This window comes from Caloenas nicobarica, chromosome Z, assembly GCF_036013445.1.
Source record: "Caloenas nicobarica isolate bCalNic1 chromosome Z, bCalNic1.hap1, whole genome shotgun sequence".
NCBI lineage: Eukaryota > Metazoa > Chordata > Aves > Columbiformes > Columbidae > Caloenas > Caloenas nicobarica.
In genome coordinates, this window is record NC_088284.1 from 56,768,311 (window position 1) to 56,795,829 (window position 27,519).

A 27,519-nucleotide genomic window follows, 5' to 3' on the forward strand; every position below is an offset into this window, starting at 1 on the left:
AAAAAGGGGAAAGAAAATCCCACAGTCCCCTGAGATGCTCAAGCTGTCAGCATGAAGGTAAGTAACACAGAAAATCTTGAACGTGCCCAACTGTGAATGACAGAAGCCCTCTTATTGGAGGAAGCTTCTGACAGGCCTGAAATCCTTAATACTTGGTTTTTCAGTCCTTTGACCAAAGTCACAGAATTTTAAAACTACTAGAATTTCTTCAAAGTTGGTTTTGGTGTTGGGTATGGGTTTTCATTGTTTTGGTTTGGGTTTTTTTTGCTTGCAAGGAAGTGATACCACTTATGTACATTAGTGTAATGCCACAGTTAAAAGCATTCCAAGCGAACAGGTGAGTATTAAAGGGCATTTCTTGATATTAGCAGCAAATGCTAAAATGAGTCATGCTAACTGCTCCTTGCATCAGACTAGTCCTGTTGTTAGGCTCTGCATGCAACTGAATAAGAACGCTCTTGGCTTAAATGAAAGCTGTTGTACAACAGCGTGTGATGTTAACTATGACCTTCTACACCCAGTTTTTTAAATTATCATCTTATTTTTGTCTTTTCCTTTTAAAGCAGCTATAGCCACTCATATTTCCAACAGTTTCTGTGTGTTCACAGAAGAGACCCGTGCCCCAGATGATCAGTTTTATATTGCGAAAAGCATCATTTTCCCTAAGCAATTTCAACTGCACTCTTCAGAGAGGAGGAAATGCATTGCTATCCTTAATGCAGCAGGGGCAAGTTACGAATAAATTAAACTCAACCTTCTCAAGTAGGGATGCTTAAGTGCTTAAACTTTGTATGATTTCATGTTTTTCAGAAGTACCATGTGCCTTTTAATCCTCTTGAAGCTAGCTATGCATTCCTAAAAATCAGGTCACCCCTTTAAATATCTAAATATGGAGCTAGAGACTTGTTTTTATATTTTGTGGCTCTAGTCACCAAGGGTAGTTAGACATTTAAGTTGTGTTGAAACTTGAAAGCATTTGAGACCCAAATACTTTACAAGATCTGATTCTGGCCATGAGGTGGTTAGTAGCAGACATCAAAAGACAGCATTTTATTTTATCTTATTTTACTGTATCCTCAGACAGGCAGAATATCAAGTTTATTTTTAGGGAAAGTGGCTATTTTTAGTATGGAATAACTGATTTTAAATAACTAGCAGAAATACTTAAGATGGGAGGTGGGAGGAAGGAGAGCATTGAAAAAATGCATAATTAATTATTCTCAGAAGAATAGGCTGAAAACCACAATAAGACATTATTTGTTGGTCTAGCAGGAATTTGTGCTGAAAAAAATGAGAATATCAAAGGAGCCCTATGCTTCCTTAGCAAAATATATTGGAAAATAAAACATATTCTATATAAGTTATTTTATTTATTGTCGGAGTTTAACTTCTTCTTTTAAGTTTTTCCCTACTTGAGAGACCACAACAATAATTCATATCTAAAATATAACAGACAGCTTTATAAGAGCTGCTTCTGATATGTTCCAAATAGTTGGATTATCAAGGTAACAGGCGCAACCCTCTTTCTCCACCATTCACAAGTGCTTTCCCCTTCTTACTGTTCTATGCAGACCACTTCTCCATCACCCAGTACAATGTTTCAAACTAGATTTTTCAAGGGAATTTTCTATATATAATAGAATAGATAGAATAGAAAGTGAATAGATCCAGGGAAGGTAGTGTGAAGACACCTATTTCTCATTTGTATACATTTTCCAAGTATTATTCTAGGAACGCCCTGCTGATGAGGCTTTTGCAGTTATGTTGTGCCTGAAGATCACACAAGTGACAGACACCACGAGCTGCAATGCCAACGTTAATGCAAAAAACATTACAGCAAAAGTCTCTAAGTTTTCTAGGTTAACATACATAAATGGGAAGAATGTTAGAGCCTCCTCAACAATTAGCATCTGCAAGGAGACAGCTGCCTGATTCCACATTTACCCTCCAACCTTTTTAATAAATTTGGAAGGTAGTCCAATTTTTTTGAAAGACAAGGTTTTGCCTTCAAAACCAGTCTCATGGAATAGTTGAATCTTGATGCAGTTGTAGGGTTTTTTACTGCCTGGTGCACGTTTTCATAAAGAACTCAAGGACTCTCATCTTTGATCTGTATCTCAGTTTCTCCATTGCAAACTAATGGTAAAAATGCTTACTCACTGGAATTGTCAGTCACAGAAGCTCAAAGATTAGTAACCTTGGCACCTTTCAAGTCAATTAATCCCACAACACATCCATCTCTGAACATAAGGCAGTGCCTCATTGAAGTAAACCAGCCCTGAAACGGAATATATTCAACTACAAGTATCTTTGTTTAGAAGCTACCCCCAATTAGAAGCTGCTCTCCTTTAGTAGATGTACCATTACCCTGTGAGCCTCCAGGGAAATTAATTAAACTTAATAGAAGCTGCACTCCATTTAAAGCTGCAGAGAAAATTAATTAAATATTGTAGGAAGCCTGGACTTAAAATGAAGATGCATGGCAAATGCAAGTCAATCCACACATACCAGCATCTTTCTCAAGTCATTTTAACCCTTCCGTAAAGTGTTGTCTCATGTACATGTACCATATACTAACACTGTAAGAAATATAATTCATCCCAGAAAATTCTGGGATGTAAAAAATCTGTTTTAACATCTGTAATAACGTAGCATCTGTTCTGTTATTCTTTAAATTGCAACATCATATAAAAGCAAAATTTTAAGTTGAATAATCAAAAAGCAACATGTTGATCCAGCAATAAAATATGGCCACCTTTAATTGTTTTTTATGTTACGTTGAGCAGACGGTTTGTCCCACATACTGAAAGGGATTTGGCAGGAATTACAGCCTTTCATATTTCGGATGCTCTGGGTCTGTGTCCATCAATCAAAAGGAGCTTGCTTACCAGATCTGCCTTTATGGAGACAGGTGAGGAGAGGAGGGGAGAAGAGGGAAGGGAAATTTCTCTTGGAAGGAACCTATGACTACTCCAGCTGTTGTGAAACAAGTACCTTAAAGAAACAATTAAGCACTATCTAAGGTGCAGTGAATGCACTTGTGGCTTACGGCAATCCTAGTCCTGCATCTGCAGAGAAACCGTAGTTGTGGCCAAGGTGTCACACCTCTCTGATACTTCCGGTGCTCACTAACGTGACCATCCTGAGGGTTCGTTAAACTGGACCCTGAATACTACAGGAGATGGAAGGTATAAAAGCTGTTGTTCTCAAGTGAATTTCTTCAGGCCCCATGCTAAGCAAAATCTCACAAATGGTGCCAACCTAAAAAAAAAAAAAAAAAAAAAATTAAAAAGTGCAATGTAACACATATAACCTACATTTCCACGTACCTCACCCAGCAAATTTCTGGATATTAGGCTCTTGTTTCTAAGGAGAGTTAAGCAGCTGTAACTCCCACTGGAAGTTAACAGAAAATGCAAGAACTACATCCTTCTTTAGATTGTCTCATAAAATCTAATCTCTGCTGAGGTAGCATATGATCCACAGCTACCCTGAATAGACTAGGCAGACAGAGAAATAAAGGAACACTCTATTCCTTGGTTATCAAAAGTTTTAAATGAGATAAATTACCTTTTCCACCAAGCCCAGGACTATTTTTCTTTGACTTAGTATTTTTGTTTGCCTGACTTCTTAAACCAGAAGTTATGCAGGAATCTGAGCTCTTAACTTTCAGAATCTTCACCTAGTGACATTATAAGCCATAATATGATGGAAATAATGCAGCTTCTTGCTACAATTTAATTCTGATCTGTCTACAGCTATGTGATTAAGTGCAAACTGTCTTTCCATCCCCCTCTAGTTTCACATATAAGGTCACATCATAGAAAAACCAAAAAGAAAAAAAAAAGAACGCACACAACAAGACCACATCACACAAAATGTTCTTCTGTATTTTGTACTCATGGGTCTATTCAAGACCATTTTTATAATAGTTCTGGTGCATATGACAGTGACCCAGAAACTATCCACAAGACTTGAAAGGCGCCTCTCCATTCAGTTTCTAGGTTTTATTTTCACTTTCATACTCAATTACCTACTTCAGGTTTCGTTTGGGGTTTTTTTGTTTTGTTTCATTTTAAAGACACATATAAACTTTACTGGCAAACATAAGTCACTATATCCCTCTCTGGAATGTAGCTATACACTAATATCTATGTTTTATAGTTGTTCGATATCTGGACATCAACCTTTCGCATAAATATTAACACAACAACATTTGAAATTTCACACTGCTTCATGACCTGCTAGCCAGATATGAGCCACACTGGCAAGAAATATCTTCCTGGAGGAGTAAATGCAGTTTTGATAAGTATAGGCTTCCAAATGCCCCTTCTACAGGGTTGAGCCAGAAAACAGGAGTAATTCCAAGAGACCCAGACAGAAATGAAATAGAACAAACATAAATAGTGTACTAGAAAAATAAGTAGATCAAAATAATAGTATAGGAACCAGGATTATCTCAAGACACTTCTTTGGTATTTTTCAAACTACTGAGCAGAACACGATGCTGGAACGTTTTTCCCAGTTTCCTCAAAACAAGTTTCAGCAATTAATGTCTTTGCATTAATCCACCTATACATTAGTTTTCCAAAGAGTATGCAGTACAGTAATATATTCTCTCCGTCTTTTTTCATGAAGCTGCTGCTATTCACTTGCTTTCACACAACTTTGTAATCTAGGATGTGTTGAACTAATTCAAGCCTTTCAAATTTCATTTTGTAGGATTAAACCAATGACCCATGACTGAAAGAATTCCCATTAACCAAGCTCTAAGCCATTTTCCTTTTAGATAACTTTTAAAACAGAACACATTGTTCTTACCGAAAGTGCAGTCTGGTTGCTGGCTTGTATGAAGAGGACAAAGCAGACAAAATCACCTGGCAGGAATTTCCAATACTTCTAAGAATATCTTAATTTGGGGGGTTTCATTTTCAACAAAGGAATTAAACTAGGCAAGAAACTATACATACAATTTTATGCTTACAGCTGAATACTTCTTTATTACATTTTTGCCCACAGATGAGATTCTGGTATCCAAACCACTGAGCAGGCCAGGGTGCTGCTAGTTTGTGGTAACATAACAACTGAATAAACATAAATCCACCAGAAGCCATTCTGAAACAGATTTTCAGGGGACAGCCCCAGCTGTGAAACAAACTCCCACAAAAACTAAATGTTTAGCTGAATGCTCTTAAAAAAAAAAAATAACAAACAAATAAACACTACACTGCTCCAGTTCTCTTCCTAGAGAGAGAGAGAGACCAGGAGAAAGAACATGGATTAGGTATAACACATAATGTGCAACATATGTTTATCAACATTCAAAGTATTATGGATTATACAGTTAGCGTAATCGAAGAGAAAAGAAGCAAAGAAAAAAGAATTACAACTATGAGCTTCTGAAAGAGGTTTTGAAATGTTTGCCTTAATAAATAGATATATTTTATGGCCATCACATCAGTGGTTATCAGCATAAATGATGTTATACTTTTCAAGAGCCAACTCTTAATCTCTTAGCAGTTAAGCACTGTATACTTCTGCTGACCTCATTCAATTTTTGTTTTATAATGAAGTAACTATTTGAAATCGGGCCCATCGTTTTTCTTATTTTTAACCTGTGAAAAGTGTATTAGCTAATACAAAATGTTTTCATGAAGCCTAAGCACATCAGTTGCTCGTGTGCTATTAGACCGTTTCTGATATTCATAGAAACACATTCAGATCAGAACCTTGCTACCCAGAGCAAAAATATTACCCTTGTTCAGCTAGGAACTCTAATTACTGGTTTCCAAGATTATTCCATTAAATCAAATTATATAATAAAGACTATAATATTTCCACAATAAAACATGGGCTTTGGAGAATAAAGCATAAAGATAACCATAACATCTTTATTTGACATTTAGCCATTAATATAAAGACGGAATATGCTCCAAGTACACTCCAAGACACAGAGGTTTGTATCCAATTTATACAAAGAAGCCTTCACCACTTTAAGACTGTACAAACAGTCCTGAAGGAGGTGAACATGCCAGGTTTAAAGCCTCTTTATGCTGTACTAATAGTGAGATCAACCTCCTTGGTGAAAGTGTGTGAGGCTTCTAATTCCTTTCACTAAAAGGAACTAACCAGTTTACAACGTATTAAACCATGGATAAGTCTGAAGAAGTACCTTTAAAAACATTCCCTTAGCAGTGTTTTTGATGATAAGCCATGGAAGTAGTGCATGATTTTTTATCACTGCTCTATAAGAGTCAAAGTGCAAGTCCCTCATGTGGAATTACTGTATTGTTGGAAAGTTCTTAATTTAGTCATTCATGGATTTGCTGTAAAATTCATACATTAGTTAGCTGGATTTTATCCTGAATTACATGCTTGGGAGTCACTAAATTTGAAATTACCTCAAGCAGAGGCAGTTCTTAGTACTGAGTTGTTCACACCAGCTATCACAGAAGGTGAAACAATCACCTCTCCTGCTTGAATGCACTGCTGGGTCTGCTTAAGGGAATAGTGCCAGGTACACCCTGACTCCGGAGAGCACTGCTGCACATCTGTGATACATCAACAACAGGATTTTCTTTTCTTTGACAATAGATCTTGATGCTTTGCAGTGGACTATTCTGCAGTACACACTGATGTTCTTTTAGACTTTTATTATGGAAGATACATAATTTTCAAATTTATCATCTATTCTGTCCATGTCTCACATTCTTCACAAAAAAATTTTCATTCCCTCTATGGCTGGTTAAAAAGTTGTGCTCCTGTCTGTGCTCTCAGATAACAACCAATCCACACATTCATGAGTTCCCTGTTTGACAACCATAATTGAAATAGCAGCAGTCTTGAAAAGGTCTACCTGATTGAAAACACAACAGCTTCATGCCAACCAGAATGGAGTGACTTGTGTCAGCTGGAGCCCTCAGATTCCAAGAGTTAAAAAACTTCCCATCCATGGAGGCTTCAGACTTGAAGTTCTGTTACTCATTTTAAAAGCTTTCCATTCCCTAAGCCCTTAGATAGCTCCAGAGCTGTTTCTTCACCTTCAATCACAAATTTTCAGAACCACAATGTATTCAGAACAACAAAGGAGACTCATGAAAACAGGGATGCAGATCTCTCTATAAGAATAAATGCAGAGAGAACTACTACCTCCAAAAAATAAAAAATCACCAAATTTTCTCATAGTGAATAACAGTCATCATGGGAACTGATTTCTTAACAGTCTCTTCTGCTCCAGTATCTTTACTCTTGAAAGCTGTCCTGTCCTACCTATAAGTTAGTCTTCTCTCCATCACAAGAAACACAAATATATATCTCCCCTAACATTACCACTTAACACCTAACTTTTTGGAGAGTGAACCAGGAGTTCTCACTCAGGATTCTTATACATGAGATATATGCAGAGAATACAAAAAATAGTGACAGAAGACTTCAGTCAAAATTCATGCCAAAAGGTCAGATGAAGCACAAAGAATTGCCCATAGATGGTCTTTCAAAATGAATTAGTAGTGAAAGGCAACAGAAAACAATTCCAGATGTGCATCAGTGGAGCAGAGGGGAGAACCAGGCAATCAGAGCAACTTGACAGAATGGTCATTCACCATGAACAAGAAGTGGAATAAATACAGATAGATTTTTTTTTAGATTTCATGTTATGCTTAATGCAAAATTTCAGAAGTTTGGGAAGGAATGAGAGTTATGGAAAAACACATTCACAGAAATTACTCTCCAGTACTGCGAAAGCTATGTTAGCTATTCATTCAAGGTGCTGTTGAATCAAACATAGAAAAGTTACTGCTTAATGGTTTTATTGAACACTCTGATCCCTCTGCTTCTGACTCCCTTACTGTGTTTATGCAAAAGAAAGGAGGAGGCATATGGTTTGTAAGTGGAATGAATTGATTTCTCTTCTATAGATCTAGCTAGTGTTTATCATCAACTGCTTCTGCATCAAGGCAGTTATGAGTGACTTGGCCTCACTGGGAAGCTTTTTTGCATTTGAAGGAGTTTTCCGCTATCAACTTTCTTATGCTTGCCAGCAACTTTTCATAAAATTGTGATAGACATATTACAGGAATTGAAATCCATGTAAAGCCAAATAAATGAGAAGGTTTACTTAGAGCTAATACTCTGCCATAGCATTATGTTTCCTCTGGAGTAAACCCATGCAAGGACAAATGGGGGAAAAAAAAAAAAAGAAACTTCTTTCAAAAAACTTTGTGCTTATGGACACCATCAATTTCTCGAAGCATGGTCATACCATGATCTGTCACAAACAATGAATTGCTGGAGAGGATGTACCACGATGTATCACAATGTACCTACTTGACACCCCAGAACCTTTTAGTCATGCACATTGCCGCAGATATACTATTACACTGATTGGTCGTTATAGTAAATTATCTGAAATAAGCTTGATGTTACATGCTGCCATGTAACTATAAAGCCCTTTATTTGGCTCTGGCGTTCAGCTGCTAAGGTAATCCCTTCTAAATTATGTATCATAATGCCTTTTATCTTACCTCTTCTGACTTTGTTGTTTTCCTCCAAGGTGCACATAGGTTTGTTCATATGTTATCCCCAGCCCAATGAGGAATTTGAAAAACTTGATGATGTCCTACACAGCCTATTAAGAACTAAACCCATGGCATCCAGCTGAAACTTACTTTCTTTATCATTCTCTGACCACACCAGACACTTGTTACCATACCATTTAGCAAGCATTTTTCAGAAAAAGTTCCTTAGTGACCTCTAGTAGGATGTCTTCTTCTTTTTCTCTATGAGTAATCAAGCAAGTGTAACAATAAAGACATTTTCTGAGCAGTGAGAGCCTGGAAAAAATGCACTGTGTATGAGAGACAGAAGACAAAACAGTGCCAACAATCAATTCACAACCTTGACATTTTCTGCTTTTGCTCAATTTGAACATTTTCCAGCAGGAAAGACGTCATTTTGGGCAATGCCTGTGCAAGATACTGGGTTTTTAACTCACATAAACTTTTCAGAATTTTTTACACCACTGTGGATGAGAACATAACTGGGGGGAAAAAAATGAAAAAAGAAAAAAGAAAAAAGGAAAAAGAAAAAAAGAAAAAAGGAAAAAAGAAAAAAGGAAAAAGAAAAAAGAAATTAGGAAAAAGAAAACATTTTTTAAAAGCATGAACAGAAAAACACATATGCACAACATACACAGGATAGACAGTAACACTGTTAAAATTTGATCCTGGATCAAGCAGGTTTTATCTACACACTATTTACACACTTTCTGAATCAGAAAAGCATCTTCGGTTTTAATTCTCCCTTAAACTGCGGAGTGCTCTGACTGTCAAGCTATTGACTACTCTGGAACTGGTCTTCCCTCAAACATAGGTAGACAAAATAAATGAAATAAATTGTATTAATCATTTTTAGTTGTCTTGGAGGGACAAAGGAGAGGTGAAATGGAGTAAGAGGGACAGAGGGATAGTACCAAGGTTTTCTTAGTTGGCTGATATGTAGCATCACATTATTAAACCTCTGGAAGAGGGGGAACCAAAGCTAGAGAGCAGAAGAGAGGTCATGGTGTCTTAACAGATCACTGCCACCTTTTCAGAGCTTTGTCAGAGTTGTAGCACACACACCAATGCTTTGTGCAACACTGGACAGAAACGGAGGCTACAACTAAATCAGATGGGTACGAGAGCACCAGGTCTAGCAATAGCACCCCTCTGTCTTTCAAACATGTGCATACCAAAATTTCTCTTTCACAGCTTGCTGACAATTTGTAGCTCATCTATAATTGTTAAAAAGACATGCTTCATTTAATTGAAGCCTTGTAGTACTCCACTAGAAAACAGCTGATCAACATGACAAGAATGTTTCAAAATGTGCCAACGGGAAGGGATTTCTCCAACAGTTTCAGAATGGCAGCCTTAGGAGATATCTCTGTCCATATCAGCAGTAGCATAGCTGTAGTTTGCTATCAGACTGTTCATACCAATGATGGTACTGCCATGCCTTCTGTGACTTCTGAGACAAATGTACCAGTCTCAGGCCATTCAATTTGTAATGCAGATGATGGGTGAAAACACACCACAAGCTTTACCACAACACAGGTGTCCAGCCTGCAATTTCTCATGCTGGACTTCTCTGTTCTCTCATCCTCATCATTGCTCAAAGGGGCAAAAGACTTAATTGCCCCAGGGTACTGTGGTCAGTCATTCTGGAGATTCAACTGCCTGCTTTCATCTTGCAGAACAGGAGGAATTGAGCAATTCCCTTCAGGCAATCTGTATGGTCTAGCTGTTCACCGTGTAAGCAATGCCTTATCGATTTCTGCCACAGCCTCCATAGCTGACTCAAGGATCAGAGGCTCTGACAATGGCTAACAAGTTTAAACCATTAGTCCCATTTGTAACTACTTGGTGAAAGGCTTGTCAGTCTCAACATACCTCATACGACAGCTTTTAGTGGATTTCTAGTCTCATTCATTTTGCCACAATGACCTCTGTAGTTAATGGGGGTTATTGGAAAATTATTTTCATGTTCAAAAGCTTTTCCTTTCTCCTCCCTGCTTTTTCTTTTCAGAAGATAAAAGCCATTTAGGTTGTGATGTTACAAAACAGCAATGCAGGCAATAATCTGTTGCTCTCCAGTGAGAAAATATGTGTCCTTGTGTACTGTATGTTGTGTCTGATACTAAAAAACATCTTTGTAAGTCAGGTGCCAGCAAAGTAATTCATTTTGAATAGAAAGGTTTTCTGAGAGCAGTATTATTCTTCTAAATTGTCATATTAAAAATCCTAACCCTCTCCAAGGCTGAGGATGTGCCATTAGTATAATTTCACCATATTAAAACCTTTCTTTTCTCCCCTTTTAACCTTCTCAGAGTAGTAGTTTGCAGTTTTGTCATGCACACAGTAAAATGGCTTCCTTTAGATTGAACCGTGTAAGATTCCTACTAGTGAATGGGCCCAATTATGCCAATTTTCATTATAATTAACACTGTACACTAGAAGGACGTTCTAGTAGCTTTGGCTGTGCTGTTCCCTTAGGTCACTCTCAGGAGCCACTCCAAAAGTGATCTGATGTTCACCATCTTTGTCCTTACTGCACGCCTAATTGCCCTCAGGATTTCCCCACTGTTCTAAAACAATGCCCTATTGAAATGACTGTGCCTACCATCATCTTTTGATCTCCATGTCTGCATGGCAAAATAGCTGGTGACTTGCAAGGTTTAGGGGAAGAACCAGGATACACCAGAGCAAACCTACTGCGCTAAGGATACATCTGTATCTCAATGCTAAGAGCTGGGAAGCTCATCTGAGGGACCACAGCTTACATCCTGTAAAGAGAAAACACCTCAGTCACTCTCAGATTCTCTAATAGGAAGTCCACATTGCTGGAGCCTGCCACAGCTGAGGCTTGACCACTGAAGTGGTTGATTTGAGCACACATTGCAAACACTTACTAGTGGATCATGCCACTGCCCACACAAAATGTTGACCAGTAGTAGGTACCTAAACTTCTAGATGCAAACCCTCCACCTTGAGAGGCAGTACACCACCTTCTAAATTCTCATTTTACTTTGTTGTTCCATTTTTATCTGTTTTGCTTATTGGACCATTTATACCATTTATTTATTTTATCCATTCAAATGGAACTGTACCTGTCTTCATCATAGGAGTCTGAGACCATGTGTCCTCCAGTTTATCACCTCCTAATGACAATTTCTGTCCTAAAAAACAGCTAAACAAGATGCATTCAAATGTCCCCCAGAGAGGGCCCACACTTGCTGTGTTAATGTGTAGAAACATCAATTTCTCCTGCTCCAGGGTGTCACAGACCACCATGGGCCACCAACAGTAGCTTCATTTGTTGTCTGCATGAAATCTTTTTGGTTTTGCACTCTGACATACATCTCCCAGAGTCATGGATCTATGCACCTAGGTGTTGCCATTGTGGAGGCCACTGAAAAATCAACCAGGATATGAGTTCAACTACACCATCTCATTCTGCCAAATATTCATCAAGTGTAACTTGCAGCAGTTCAGAACTTCTCACACTGTTTGTCCTTAGCTACAGCATGAAAAGTAGCACTACCTCATCAGCTGAGTGATGGATAGAGCTCGTCCATTGCTGGTGGATTCAAGGAAGCTTGCAGCAGGGGATCCTGATAGCAACCATGCATGTACTACCAGCAGACTCTCAGCCCCTCTCATTTGAAAGAAAAATGTATGTCCTTCTCTCGAGGCTCATCACAACCAGCATAAACAGGAGGAAGGCTTATAGGAGGGGACAAGGCCTCTCACTCATCTCACAGGGATCACACATTGCACTCAGCACTCTGCTCTGGATGTCCAAAGAGCCATTCCTACCCTGTAGCATCCCTCTGTGCCCTCACCACATTCAGACACTGCCACAAGCGTCTCCTGATCTCTATTCCCTCCTCTAATATCTGTGCTGCAGATGAAAGTGCAGTTATGAAGTTGTTGCCCTGGCCAGTGCCAAGCATAAGCCAAAGCATGCAGTGCCCCCAAACGCCAGCTAAGTCCCAGGTATAACTGCAGAATGACACTATGTATTTCTCCAGTTTCCTTCTCCACCCCTGTCAGCCTCCAGTCCTGGAGCTCTCCCTTGCCCCTCTTTGCTCTGCAGGAAAGATCAGTCAGACTTCCAATGTCCCCTTCTCCAGGGACAGGATATGTAAAGCTGTCACCTGGGCACTACAAGGTGGTGGGGGAAATAGAGTGGGCGCTGACTCAAAAAAGCATAAATAAGGTTTTTAACACCACAGATTATGCCATGTGCTGTGGTCACTGCCATGGCTGTGACAGTTACATGGGAAGACTGAATGTTTCAATACCATCCTTTCCGAAGGAAGTCAGAGCGTCAATAAAGACAGGTTTCTACTGCCTCCTTCCCTCTGGGTGTCTGCTGACCCTCCTCTTTCCACAGCTGGTGACCAACAACCCAGCAGTTAAAAACATGCCCCTACATACGATGTAAAGGTTACAGAGTGGCCCTTTTCTCAAGGACATCAGAAGCACCTTAGACCCTCAGTGAAAACACTTCTATTCCCTTCCCTCCAACTAGCACAACAGGGGTTACCATCCTTGACATAGCTCCCTCTCTGCCTCTGCCTTGGCACAGCACTGCTGTCCTGGCACCCGTCTGCAACCACAGTCATCCTCCTCAGCCAGAAAGTCACCTCTGTATGGCCATGGTCTGTCCAAGTCAGTCCTCCCCTTACACACCCCTGCCCACTAATGCCATTGGGCACCACAGAGCTATTTTATTTAAATGCATGGCATTTGGGAAATTCTGGACTGTGAAATAAGTTATGTGGTGGGACAGGCCATACTGTATGGCTGTAATAGCAATGTGCAGCCAAGCCAGGAGCAAGGATGGGCCAGGCCAAGGGACGGAGGGACCTTCACATGGTTGCCCAGAAGCACAGGGCATACAGTGCTGGGAAGGTGCTCTCGACAATATTTCAGAGGTTCTTCAGGCAAACCTCAAGGAAGCCAAAAGAGAACAGTACAGAAGCAGTAAAAAAAAAAACCAACAAGGTGTAAGAGTGAGAAAGAGTAGCCAACTATGGTCCTAACAAAACTGAGATGTGTGCTTAATATCACAGAATTAAAAGAAAGCATCTGAACTTTGCCTCTTCCATGACCTAATCAGCAATACTTGAGCATTAGGCTCTGTGTTTCTTTTGCTGTAGATATATTGCCGATGTGTAGCATCCGAAAAAGGGCTTATCGTACCCTTTTTCCATTAGGTGATACAATTCAGCAAAATACATGTATAACTGAATACAGAGGTCCTAACTCTCAGAAGTCCCTCATTTATCTTTAGCTTGTAAATAAATATTTTGAGGTGGTTTAAATTTCCATGCTGTTCACCTCAGCCAGCCTCAGGTCAGAAGGCAGAATCATATTTTGACTGCAGAGTCACTTAAAAAGCACTTTAAGTGTGACTTCCTCTTTCCATCTCAGAGTCAAGGTAAAATGAAGCATTGATTTGCACAAGGTTTTCACAGAGAATATTTTCTGATTGTGGTATTTGCCTTAACTTGAAGTTAAAGTAATCTACTTATTTAGGCAGCAGCCAAAAAGAGGCGTATGTGTAGACAGTATGTCCTTATCTAATATCCCAGGAAAAAAAAAAAAAAAAAAAGGCTAAATGCAACAGAAGTGTGAAAAACCACAGTCTTCCCAAGAAATAAATCAAAGAAAGAAAGAATTAAACACACCTTTTTTCACTAAAACAGGAAAACAGAAAATGAATCTCCTCCGTCAGTGATTATCTTTTCAACTGATTATTTCTGGGGCTGGCATCTATAGGCTGCCATATTATGACTGCTTAATTGTAGCATGGAGTACAGGAAATTGCTGTTATTTTTCAGAACTGGTGCAATTCTTTGACAACTTAATACTCTTACACACTTTGCTTCCACCTAGTTGGATATCTGTTTGTGGCAGTAGGAGAAGACAAAGCCTGTCCCTCAGCACTGCCTGTTGGAGAGATGAGCAGGAAAAGTGAACAGTGGAATAACCCTCTTAAAAATCATGCTTAGGAACAACTGCCATAAACATGCTTCTGGATTTCTTATGGATCAGCAGCAGTTTCGTGAGGACTGTTGCCAGGATCTATAAGCTATTGTTTAAAAGAAGTAGAGCTGGAATAGATCTTGTTCTGAAGTTTCTGGGAGGCCTATACCTATTACTTCATTTAAAAGGCATGATGAGCATTCACTGAAGGTTATCCTATGAGCTTTGTTTTCTTCTTGAGAACACATAAAAAGAAATAAACATGTTTCTCAGTTTAGCTTAAAAAAATCTTAAAAGAAAAAAAGTGAAAAATCATTCTGGATTGTGTAGTGACATCTTGTGGTGCAGAGAGGGCACAGCTGAGTGAGAGTTCAGAATGGCGATTATTATCAGTACAACTCCAAAATGCATAATAGCACTTTCTGTCTGGCTTTTGATTGCCTCAACAGAGGACTGTTGCAGGATTATCATTGCACCCTGTTCATTATGCCACCTAAAATGCTTTTTCTGAATGGGGTATTAACTTATAATTAATCATCTCACATTAATGTAAATTTATCCATGCAAGCATATTTAATCAAAGCTCTTTCATTTTTCATAATATTTTAATAACAGAGCACTAAAGGAGACTTGCAAAATATAAAGTTACATGAATAGTGTTTATAATCTGAGTCTATTCAAGAGGTTCCAATTCTTGACTTTCAAGGAAGCTGAAAAATGATGTAATTCGAATGTACGCACTATCATTATGATTAACCCACAAAATGTATATACTTATGGAACAGCACACACTGCCCTATCTTAATGACACCCTCCACAGAGGTCATACATAAAAATGTCGTGTTTTCCAATAAGAGTAGTTATAAGATAATAAAACTTAATTTATTTTAGGAGCCTCAGTACAGCAGTATATCACCAGAAAAATCAGAAGTGGAAGCCTTTCAGTCAACTAAAAGTGTTCATGGAAGTGGGTGTATTTAAATATGTGGCAGCTTTTAGGCTTATCTCATTCAATTTTTTACATCCTTGCTCAGTTAACAGTGTAAGGGTCTCACATTTCTAATGCACAATGATGGCAGCTGTCCCTAAAAAGACTGGCCTGTTGTAAGTCTGCACTCATAGGAGAATGCATACTACTACCACATTTCTGGCAACACCATTTACACCTTATCTTCCTCCCTAAATGCCAAAAATCAGCCATATGCTCTGTCATTCTTTGAAAAAGTTCTTGTTCAAAGATGAGTCAGACAGGTTATGAACAGTAGAAACACCTCAAAATCTTCAGGAACTTGGAGGTCTGTGGATAAAGCAAACATTGCTTAAATTTGTCCTCACTAACCACAGGTAAGTTTGGAGCAAAACTGTCTCTCTGAAGTGATCTGGACCACAAGCATCCCCTAATTTTGTCACTCCTTGTAAGGTTTAATGTACGTTCTGTTAGCTTTCCAAAGAGTCCTCCTTCACTCTCCTCCAAAGGATGTATTTTCAAGTGTCGTATTAGAGAAGCTAATGAATTAACTGCAAGCAGCCACCTTTTTAGAACTATGAATACTAAAAATAATAACATCACTACTTGAAGTAAACCAGTAGGTGTTTTGTACTACATATTGATTGTAACTAGTTTCTGCTCTCATTAGAAACATTCATTACTAAAGCAACCAGTTGTTGAAAATATCAGATGTTTCTCCACGATTGATGGCCACCCGGGAGCAGATTAAAGCTTGTTGTATATCGAAGGCTATTAAGACCATTGCATACTTAGTACAATGAAAATGCCCAGTACAAAATTATTTATTCAAGAAGCTTGGTTTTTCTAATTGAGGAAATGTTTGATCCTTCTAATCAAGGATCTCCCTGTGCTTTACAAACAGCAACCAATTCATAGCTCTGCATCCACAGTGGGTAGAGAAGGATTCTTAGCCCTCTTTCTGAGATAATGGAAAAGAGACACAGAAAAATTAAATGAATTGTTGCAAATTCCAGAGGAGATCTGCCAAAGCCTTTTTTCCTGATGTTTGGTTTTGTGTCAGGATCAACAGGGATAATTTGTCTTCCAAGTAAGAGCTTCAGCAGTTACACAGTATGTGCTCTATGCTGTGAGCCAGTTGTACCACCCTGATGCCCTCTTAGCCTCCCCTTTGGCTTATGGTTGTTCCTGGCTGCTTCCTACATGCCGCTTTCTCTGAGCAAAACAGTCACCACAGCCATCACCAAAAGAGCCAGCTTGCTGTTGAATTACCTACTAACAAATATTAATTTTAAAAGATTTTAATTTTGGTAAATGATCGGTGGAGGATGCTTTCTTCTCCAAACATTTTAATATCATTTCCTCTATACAAACAGGGGGAGAAAGTGAGAATTGTTCAAAGTATGTAAGTCACAAACACATTCAAAATGAAGAATATTCAGTAATGAACAGCTGAGCCCCTCAGTGGTAAAGACATTTCATGAGAAGAGATTCAGACCTTCTTTATTATAGACATATTTTTGCAGGGCAGGGGGGGTGGGGGGGAGTAAATAAATAAATAATGAAAATTTAAAAGAGTGCATGACATGTAAAGTGGTTGCAAAGCTGGAATCTTGATGCTACTACAGCTAGATCAGGTTGACGCTAGCACTGGAGTTTACCAGTACTTTTGGCACCATGTGCTGTGGGTCAGAGAAGTGATGAGGGACGAAGTGAAGGTTATTCCTTCAAATAAGAGGTAGTATAGTGAAGTGGAATGAAACAAGAATTTGCTGTAAACTCAGGGGATTAAAAGCTATTCAAATTATTTAGAAACTGGGTACTGGTTCTGCATCCTTTCACTGGCCTGAAGAATCTCACGGTTGCTGCTGCAGGTAATTTGCTGTGTGAGGAACACAGTATTTCCTGGACCTACTTCTTGCAGTCCTCTTCCCGCACAGATACAGAGAGGTGTAGGGGCAATACACATCTTGCTGGCGTGGCTTCCTCTTACCTCTCCTCTGCAGTAAGGGCAGTACAAAAAGCTTCAATGGCATGAGTCATGCTCTTTCAAGCTTCATGTACATTTATCACACAAGTGGTATTCTCTTCGGGACTGGAAGGTGGACTGTAACATCTTATGCAAGAATCTTCCTTGTTTGGGAGACATGCAGAAAACATAGAGCTCCATAGAGGGCAGTGGTCAAGGGAAGTGGGTGGGGAAAGCCTCAGAGCACTTCTGAACTCCTAACACAACCCAAGCATATGATCCAGGTAGCTACTGACTCCAAACTAAACTCCTGTTTCTGGTTTTCTTGTTACCGCCCCCATTGCTTCCCCCCAAGCAAAATTTAAAAAAAAAAGGAGTCTGGATGCACAAACTAGTCAGGAGCTGCAATCTGCTCTACCAAGTCCCTGGTAGATGATCAGGATTAGTTTAGACACAGCTGGATGAATTTGACTATGCTCACATTAAATTTGCCCTTTGCCACAGGCTGTCTACAGAGCAGTAAGCTATTTTTACTCTGCTACTGTTCTGTATTGCCAACCAAAATGTTCAAAATCTAGTGTCCTAAAAATCTAGAAATAGATATAATAATAATGATTTCTTTGTGTATAACTGTAAACTGTATTTTCCTTCTAAAAGTTCTGATTCTCGCAGCAAGATTCGTTCAACTCATTTCATATCTTTAAGCCTTTTTATTCAGTTATGAGACTCATGGTACAGACTTGTTAAGTAATAACTCCAGTGTTGACTTTTAAGTCTGTCATAGATTCCTATGCACATTACATTCAGGATCTGCCCCCTGAAGCTGTTCCAACTAGTGCCCGTAATGTTACATGTGGCAACTTCTACAGTCTTTTTTCTTAGAAGTAATTCCATGCTACACTACTGTTCCATAATGTCACTTCGGAGTCTTGTAAGGGCTGTCAAGGGAAGAAAGACCAACACTGAAAACCAGAATAAAATGTAAGTGGGTATGTCATTAACATATTAACTCAAAACAGAAAAAATGCCAGTTATTTAAGGGTAAACTCCACAGAAGAGAAATAGTCAGCAGTATTGGTTTTAGTAATCAGAAGTTAGCCATCTGACCTGACCTCCATCCTAAAGCATTTCAAAAATGTCTACCAATAAAATAGAATAAAATAAACAATCCTAAAAGTTTATGTTTTTTCTGTTCTTCTATTTCTTTGTTTTCATTTTCTGTATTCCTCTTTACACTTCTTGTATTAATCAGCACAATTTTTCCTTCACAACTGCCTAGAACTTTTTTTTACTTTTCTGTTCATTAATCTGCCCATCTTTTACCTGCCCTTCACATTTTCTTTTGTTCTAAAAAAAAAAAACATTCTCTCATGTATTTCTTGCCACACTCAGGGCAATATCCTCTCTCCTAGGACCTGCTTTGCTTTTCAGCCTCATTTCAGTTCTCCCTGATGACCCCTCCTCTCTCATCTCAGGTTATTCACAAGGGAAACCAGCTCACACCCTACCTGCCTGTAGGAAAAAGAAATGGGATAAAGGGAGTGATGTGGACATTAGATGAATGTATATAAGCCATTCCAGCATCAGTTTGTCCCACAGGCCAGCTGCCTACCCACCTTCCTACATTACTGTGCTGCCTTTTCCATGCCTCTCCCCCACATAACTGCTAAGTTTCCAGCTGGAATTATAAACCTAAGCACTGTAACAGGGCAGGCACCAGTCCCCTTGTTAAGCCAGAGATGTAGCTGGCACCTGGAAAATCCAGCTTTCCCTATGACACAAGAAGTCCCTCCTGCAGAAGTGGTGCTCGGCATCATGCAGGTGACAAATGTTAAGCAAGGATTTGCTTCTAGTATTGCACATTTACACCATAGTCAGGCTCGTGGAAATCCCCCAGTGCCATGAGACAGGGGAAGCTGGTGAAATATCCAGGAGAAAAAAGAGAAACCAATAATATGTGAAATAGAAGTGGGAAAGAATCAGCTCCATTGTAAGTGGACTTAAATTTTTCTTAGAAGAAAGCCCACTAGGTAGAGCCTGACATTGCTACACCGCATTTTCTCTCTAGGAAGGGCTCAGCACAAGCGACAGTTGTTTGCTGTTATGAAAAAGAAATGGCACACAAATGGTTAGGTTTTTTTATGGAGTAAGACCAGAGAAAGAGAGTCTTCCTAAATAGAGATAATGTGGCCATGAAAAAATGACTACACAAGAAGGTATACTCACTCTAAATATTTGCAATTCTGGGAACCTTTTATTGAGTATAAAAAATCAACATTGTTAAGACATCCAGAGCTCTGTCTTCCTGCTTATTGTACTGAGATCAAAAGGCATCCTGTGTTACTCAAGGGAGACAGAATTTCTCATATCTATCTAGTTAGTTAAATAACCTGAGTGCACCGTATTCGTTTCCACTGTGATCTTAATTTGAAAATATGCCGATGCTCTGCTTTAGTAAGTATTTCCTCATTTTGCAAATCAGGTTCAGCACACAGGGCCAGTTCTTGTTTCCAGTGAAGTCAAACCTCACATTTATCTTTATCTGGATTCAGAACCAACCTTCCCCCACGATGGCACCTGCTTAACTAAGAGAGGCAAGAAGTTATTATTTTTTTTTAAATTCCCAGGTCGTACCTGAGGATGACAGACCACCTCTGAACACAATTTTTCTTTAGGAGCAAATTATAGTTAGCCTTGGCCTAATAGCAATAAAAGAAGGAAAAACACAAGCAGCTCTTCCCTGCCTCCCAGAACACCTGAGTAATCTTTGCCAGCTGTAATTCAACTGCATATGGTTATGCCAAAGTTTGCAATAGGGAATCTAGTTTGTCCCTTTTCAGAGCTGAACCACAGGCTGGCGACATCAACCAGGAAGACTGGCCCCCAAGAGACTGCTCCTGCCAAGGTCGGCAGCTGAGATGCTATTTGCAGAGTAGGTTTTGTAGAAGCACGGGTCCACTAGCTTAAATGGTGACACGGAGTGATTCAGGCGGTACAAGGCTAACTGAAGCCTTTGGGCAACTTTACTTGCTATTTACAGGCAAATAAAACAGCAATATTGCATGGATCGGGACATATCAGAGGTATATCATAGTTTGAGGTACCTGGACCCTAACATGCACAGCAGGACCTCACCCTTTAACTAGCTGTCAAATGGGTCCTTGAAATTTCAGCAAAGAGTAAGGCCAGATACATAAAGCAGAAAAGAGTGTTGTAAAAGAAATGGGGGAAAACACAGACATGACAGAAACACTCCTGGTTCAGTACGCTCCTTTGACTTTGGTGAGTTCTGGGTCAGCTTTTCAAAACACATAAGAGAGATTAGAAATTAGTGCAAATGTTTATGTTAGAAACACTGGCCATAAATAACATGCAAAGATCTGAACTACAGACCATGAGGAGAACCTCTCCTCCGTCCATTGGCTCCTGGCCCATCCTTATAAAATATCCAGAACTGGGAAGAACCACAGAAAACAGGCATAGGAATAGCCCTCCTTATTGCACCTGATGAGCTGTAGGCATGCAAGCCTTGGTATCATTCATTCATTAACAAGTAGATAAGATACAGGATCACATTTGTAATTTAGATATTAAAGTGCATGGGTATTTTTCACGCTTCCTAAGTGCTGCTTTGAACATCTTCAATATTTCAAGTTCTCTCTTCAAAATTACATCAGACATCTGGGATAGCTGACTGTTCTTGTTAATTAATTCTTATGTTTAGTGCTCTGCTGTTGTCACCATTTGTTCATGGACTTTTCATTATCATAATATTTGTTTATATGACTAAATAAAGCAAACAATAACATTTTGAAGTACAGCACAGTAAACGCAGCTTCCAGTGCAGGCAGAAAAGTATACACGAAAGTCTCTTTAGGAAAACATGTTCCTGCCAAACCACATGCAGTGATGCCTCTAAATGAGTAAATTTAGGTAATTACCACAAAGCCAAGCCAGAGAAATACATCAGGAATCAGCTGCCAGGCACCAATTACCTGTACAGCTAAAAATGAGAACAAGAATTTGCGAAGGCTTCTCTATCAAAGCTGGGGAAGGGGAGGAGCATTGTTTAGGGTTTAGGCTTTTTTTATTCAAAACCGTCTCAGTTCTGAATTATGGCCAGGTTTTTCTTTTGATTAAGTAAGGGTGATGAGAAAAGTAGAAACAGATAAAGTAGTTTCACTGAAGTTAAAGCCCTCCAAAGTCTCAAGGCACACTTTGAAGCCAAAACCAACTCCTGCAATAGGGCTTAAAAGGTAGAAAATATTATGTATTCTTCATGATTACAGCTGAATGGAAGTGTAAAGAACATTCCTCACCATTCAGGGAAATGTGGGACTCAGAAGAGCTCTCTTGCAAAGTGCAGATATAAAATCTACCAATACAGTAGCAAAAAGCAAGTTCTTTGTGGTATCTGCGGTGGTGGAGCATGCTCCAGGCCACTCCTGCATAGCTGCCTGAGAAGGACAGCAGAAGCCTCTTCCAACACACAGTAGCACACGCTCAGCCATCAGAGGTCAGGCTTATTGCAGATCAGGTATCGTCAAGACAGAATGAGAAAATATTCCCTGTTTCTTTTATACTGCATAATAGACCACAGAAGTGTCCCTAAATTCAGGAATTCCTTATTTTTTTTTTTCTCTAGGGACTTCACCTAAGCACTAACATCCAGTTTCTAGAAAGAAAGCCAAGTCCTGAAGGGGTGTCTAATTGAAGAGGCTAGAAGAGCAAATTCCCATGATGTTTCCCACAGCACTCACAGAAAAACCTCAACATTTCATTCTAGAATGAGCAATCTCCTCAAACACTAAGAGAAATAAATAAAACTTCTGTCTGGCTTGTCTGTTAACTTTAAATAGCCATACTTAGGAAGGCAAAGCTTAACTAATCCTATCACCTTTAAAACTTTTTAAATTAATCTAGGTCAAATTCCTCTCTTTGCTTTATCAAATAAGGATTCTCCATCAGATTACAAAAGCATCCTGCTCTATTCTTTCTTCAAATTTACAATTATCAGTGGTATAATCAGATAGGCAGAGGAATCCTCTTTATCTGATTCATTCACATTGGATTGGAGGAAATCTGACCAGAAAAGTCAGAAAACATTTAGTTTGATTTCTAATTGAATTATTTACACAAGAAAGAAAATTATTCCTCATCTTAGTTATTTGATCATCAAAAAATAAGAGCTCCTTTAGAAGAGACAGACATTGAGACCTGTTTCTCCTCTCATTTACCCTAATTTTACATTGATGTAATTCCACTAACCTCAGATAAGTTTCTCTAGACTTCTGTCAGTGTAAATGAATGGAGCAGAAAAAAGGACTTATTGGGCTGAAACTATTATTCACACATTCAAATTCAACCCTGGACAAGCTTTCCAGGCTCTTTTTACTCTGTAAAACTCAGCAAAATCACTGATTGTCAATCAGTCCCCTAAGATTTATGAGGATATCTGTGATACCACCTTGGAAGTCTAGAGATATATGCACAGAGAAGTATGAATGAGCAAAAACCCCTGGGGATCACAGTACTGTACCTCACATGTGAATCACCAGAATTACTAACTTGCCTCAACAGTGAGAGCAGAAGAAAGCAGAGACACCTAACACAAGGGAGAACAAATAGGAGTTTAGCAATGAAGAATTACGTGTATAAATTATTTTGCTAACACTTTTATTTCCTTATAATTGTATTAATTTATTTGCTATTATTCACTGCAATAACACTGATCTCAATGAATTCATTTGGTATTAATGCTACTATGAGAAACACTTCCAAAACAGTTCTACAGTAATTCAGAATTAGGTAAATGTACCATTAAATCAAAATGTGCTCATTTCACTTTTGTTGTTATTTTCAGGGTCTATTGAAAACAGATTTCCTTTCAGTCATTTTTCTGAGACATTTATCAGCCCTGTAGTTTCTAAGTCAGGGTGTGCATGTCATTTAACCTTCATCCTCCTTCAGTTTTCATCCTGATGCATTTGTATTAAACTACAGACTGATAAATAAGCATTGCTTTGGCTACACGAAAGAGCAATCATTAAAGAAACCCCTCATAAGGTAGGAATCAAAGACAGGAAACCTTCGCTCTTCTTCCACTTGATCTTCCCTTGCTGAGGGACTACCTGCAGTGGCATACTCATATTTATGTTTTGATGGGGTTTTTTTCATTCACAAATCATTTTTACGCATTTCTCAGTTGTTTTTGTGAAAGACACACAGATATACCTGGGCAATAGTCTGCTACTGATCATTATGGTATGGTTTAATATGTCTGTTATCAGTCTGAAATGTAATCCAGCATGAGAAAACATGAAAACAAAAAGGGCATGAAGGCAAAGAAACAGGCATCCTAATGTGAGAAACATATATAATTAATGAAGTGAGATATACAGAGAATTTAGACCATTTATCCTAATGACTTTTTTAGAATACGGAGTGATGTGACTGACAAGTTTATGCTTACCTGTCATGGTTTAATCCCAGATGGCAACTAGGACAACGTAGCTGCTTTCTCATTCTCCCTCACCCAAGAGGGATGGAGGACAGAATCAGAAAGGGGAAACAAAACTTGTGGGTTGAGATGAGAACAGTTTAATATGACAGCAATGGAAAATATAATAATAATAATAATAATAATAATAATAATAATAATAATAATAATAATAATAATAATAATAATAATAATAATAATAATAATAATATAATATACAAAACGAATGATGCACAGTGCAATTTCTCACTGCCCATGGCACTACTAGCCTGTTCAATCCCAAGCAGCGGTATTTGTCTCCTAGTCAACTCCAATTTATATACTAAGCATGACATCATAAGTTAAAGGATATCCCTTTGGATAACTTGGGTCAGCTGTCCTGGCTTTGCTTCCTCCCAGCTTCTTGTGCAGCTGGTAGAGCACGGGAAGCAAAAAAAGTCCTTGACAGCAACAACCAAAAAATCTGTGTATTATCAACAATTTTCTCATACTAAATCCAAAACACAGCTACTAGAAAGAAAATTAGATGCACATGAGTTTCTTTTGAACAGCTCAAAGCAATTTTCCTTAATCTCTGACCCTGCATAGTCACCTATGCTTTTAAAAGTCAGTGAGAAGGTGTAAACCATATCAGGATCATTTCTTTGTTCTTATTATTCCCTACATAAGTTCTCCTTCATCTTATGTTTTTCTTTACATCATTTGCTTCACAGTGGGTTCTGTTTCTTGAAGGAGTCAAAGAAGTTCAAGTGTCCTTAAACTGATATCTTTGAGCCAACGGAATTTGCTGGCCTGATCACCGTGATAACCTGGTGAATACAGGCTATATGATTATGTGGGAGTAGACATTTTGTGGATTCCAAACCTCTGTGCCACAGAGTTTTCATTTCTTATCCTCAAGTTTGGCTGTACGCTTAAGACTGTTGTAAATTAGCATGGGTTCACTGACTCCAATTTGTCTGCACACATCTATATGACAAGGCAGACTCCAAGTTTGCTTCCTCATACACAGATAGATAGATAGATAGATACATACATACATACATACGTATGTACCTGCATGTCAAGTTTTACCATTCAGGAGTAGTCACTGGAGCTCTGCTGATGTAAGAATCAAATGCAGAGAGAACTGAACAGGGTTCATATCAGAATTAAACCCTGATCAAATGCAGAAGACCCACATTTCCAAAGAAAACGATCACATCACAGAACACAAGCACGTGTTTAAAAGGTCCCTCATTCATAACCCAAGGGATGTTATTTTCAGAAGCCAATATCCAACGAGATCACCATGTGTAAATTTCTGTCAGCTTAAAGCTGAGTCCAAAGAAAATAGCAAACAGCAGATGCTGCTACTGGCACAAGTACATCATAAGCTATGGCTTGCCCCCCAGATCTGGGGTGTCCATGACGTCCTTGAACACTGTGCTAGAAAAGTAGTACAAAAAGAAGAGGAACCCAAACAGCAGTATAACTCTAAAATCAATAGCACATAAAATTGTTTTTGCAGAAAAAAATAACATGCTTTAAATCACATAATACCTTGGGCCCAATCCATGGTGATATAGGTGACTATTGATTTCCATGGAGTTTATGCTGACATATTATTAGCTAAAAGCCTGGCCAAGAATTCAGAAAGGCTCCTAAAAGTATTAGATTTATCCTGACTGTGGCGTTACCAACACCAACACCTTCTGATTTATACTCGTGTGAGAGGGAGGAACCATGTAACACCAACACAGAACAACTGAGCAGCTAAAGATCATGGGAATACCAGGCCTTCTTACTGATGAAAGTAACACTCAAACAAAGAAAGGCATATGCGATTTTGTATGAGTCACAATTGTCATTAGAACTGAGACACAGATAAACGAGGGAAAATAACAGCTTACGGTGGTACAAGGCAAATGAGAACTGACTCAAGGAAAACTTGGAATGAATGCCAGGAGTAATTTCCTGCCACTGAGATCTGGTCAGTCTTGGCCTAGTCACTTGAAACAAGACTAAATTATGTTCATGTGTATGATGCTGGGAACAATCTTACACCATCAGGAAGACAAATATCTGCATTATCTATGGTTCCTGGGATTAAAAAAAAAAAAAAAAGCGAGAGCTCAGTAGTACTCAGAAAAAAAAAAAAAAGCACAATGTACTTGATATTAGAGCCTAATTTGCAATAAGAAGATATGTTCAATGAAATAAGCTCAGAAAGTAAGAGAGAAGAGTGGGTAGCCTTTACCAAACCCTCTGTAGTAGCAAAATAAACATAACCTGATTTTTGAGACAGTCCTGTTCAAGTTATCTCTGTTGCACCCACCCAACACAGAACACTCTCAAAGCATGTGCTGATGTAAAGCCTCAAGGATGATCAAGGATGACTGAGCTTGCGTGTTTTATGAATACTCCTATTCCCTCTCAGATTGGAAAATTTAGTACACAGTCATCAATTAGTTTATTAGAGAAGGAAAAAAATCCACAGAAATAGGTCACATTTAAAACAAAAGAAGAAATAATGTGTCATGTACTAATATTTCACCTATGACAAGTAGTACCAAGATTGTAGATTAAAAAAAAAAAAGGCAAACACTCTTTTTCCTCTAATATTCATTTAAAAGCGGAAAAAAGGCTTGTAAATTCAGATAGAGGAAAAAAAGTGTGCTACAAGTGCAGAGATACGTTAGATATATTAATCAGTGTATCTATCTCTTATAAAAGACCTTTCTTAAAGGTGCTTAAATCAAAAAGCAAATAAGCCATCTTGTCTTTTTAAGTTTATTGCAGCAGCTTATCAGCAAACAGGAAAGAATACGTGAGAGAAGAAGAGAATATATAGAGCAAAAGAGCAGCTCTCTCAATCAATAAAGATTTTATTTTTAAGTACAGAGGGATGCATAGTCCTAGTTTCAGTTTCAAAATCTAACTTCAGTTTTAAGCCAGAATGTGAAGATTTATTTTTTTTAAACCTCAGTGTTGGTTTCTTCTGATACAGGTGGTAGTATACTTACTAAAAATAGCTTGAACTCCATTTCTACCAAATAAACACTATTTACTTGCTGTACATCAAGCATGTTGGGGACTGTCATGTCCCTTAATAGGAATATACAGATATTCCAAGCAACTGCAGCCAACAAAAGCCCTTTTTTAGCAATGTTTATGTCAGCAAAACAAGTAGCAACACAAAAGATTAAAACCTCACTCTCCCCTTCTGGCAAGAATCTCTGAAAAGGTGGGTTCTCCAGGCTACTCCTCTTCTGCAGACCAAGCAACAGTGACAGTGAGATTCTTACAAACAACAGTGAACATCCATTACCTTATTGAATTTTTAAAAGGGGGATTAAAAATTCCAGTGCAGTTTGGAACAGAAACATGCCAGTAGCTTTGTAATTTGCTCCTTAATGTAAAGAAGGCATTGATAGTCATGGTGTCTATTGTTTTTTAAATTGTGTTATTAAAATGTACATGGTACTCTGCAAAATCACACAGTGAAAAACATTCTTTGCTCCCAGTTATCTATGTCATTTAGTGAGCAATAGCTCATGTAAGGGAAACA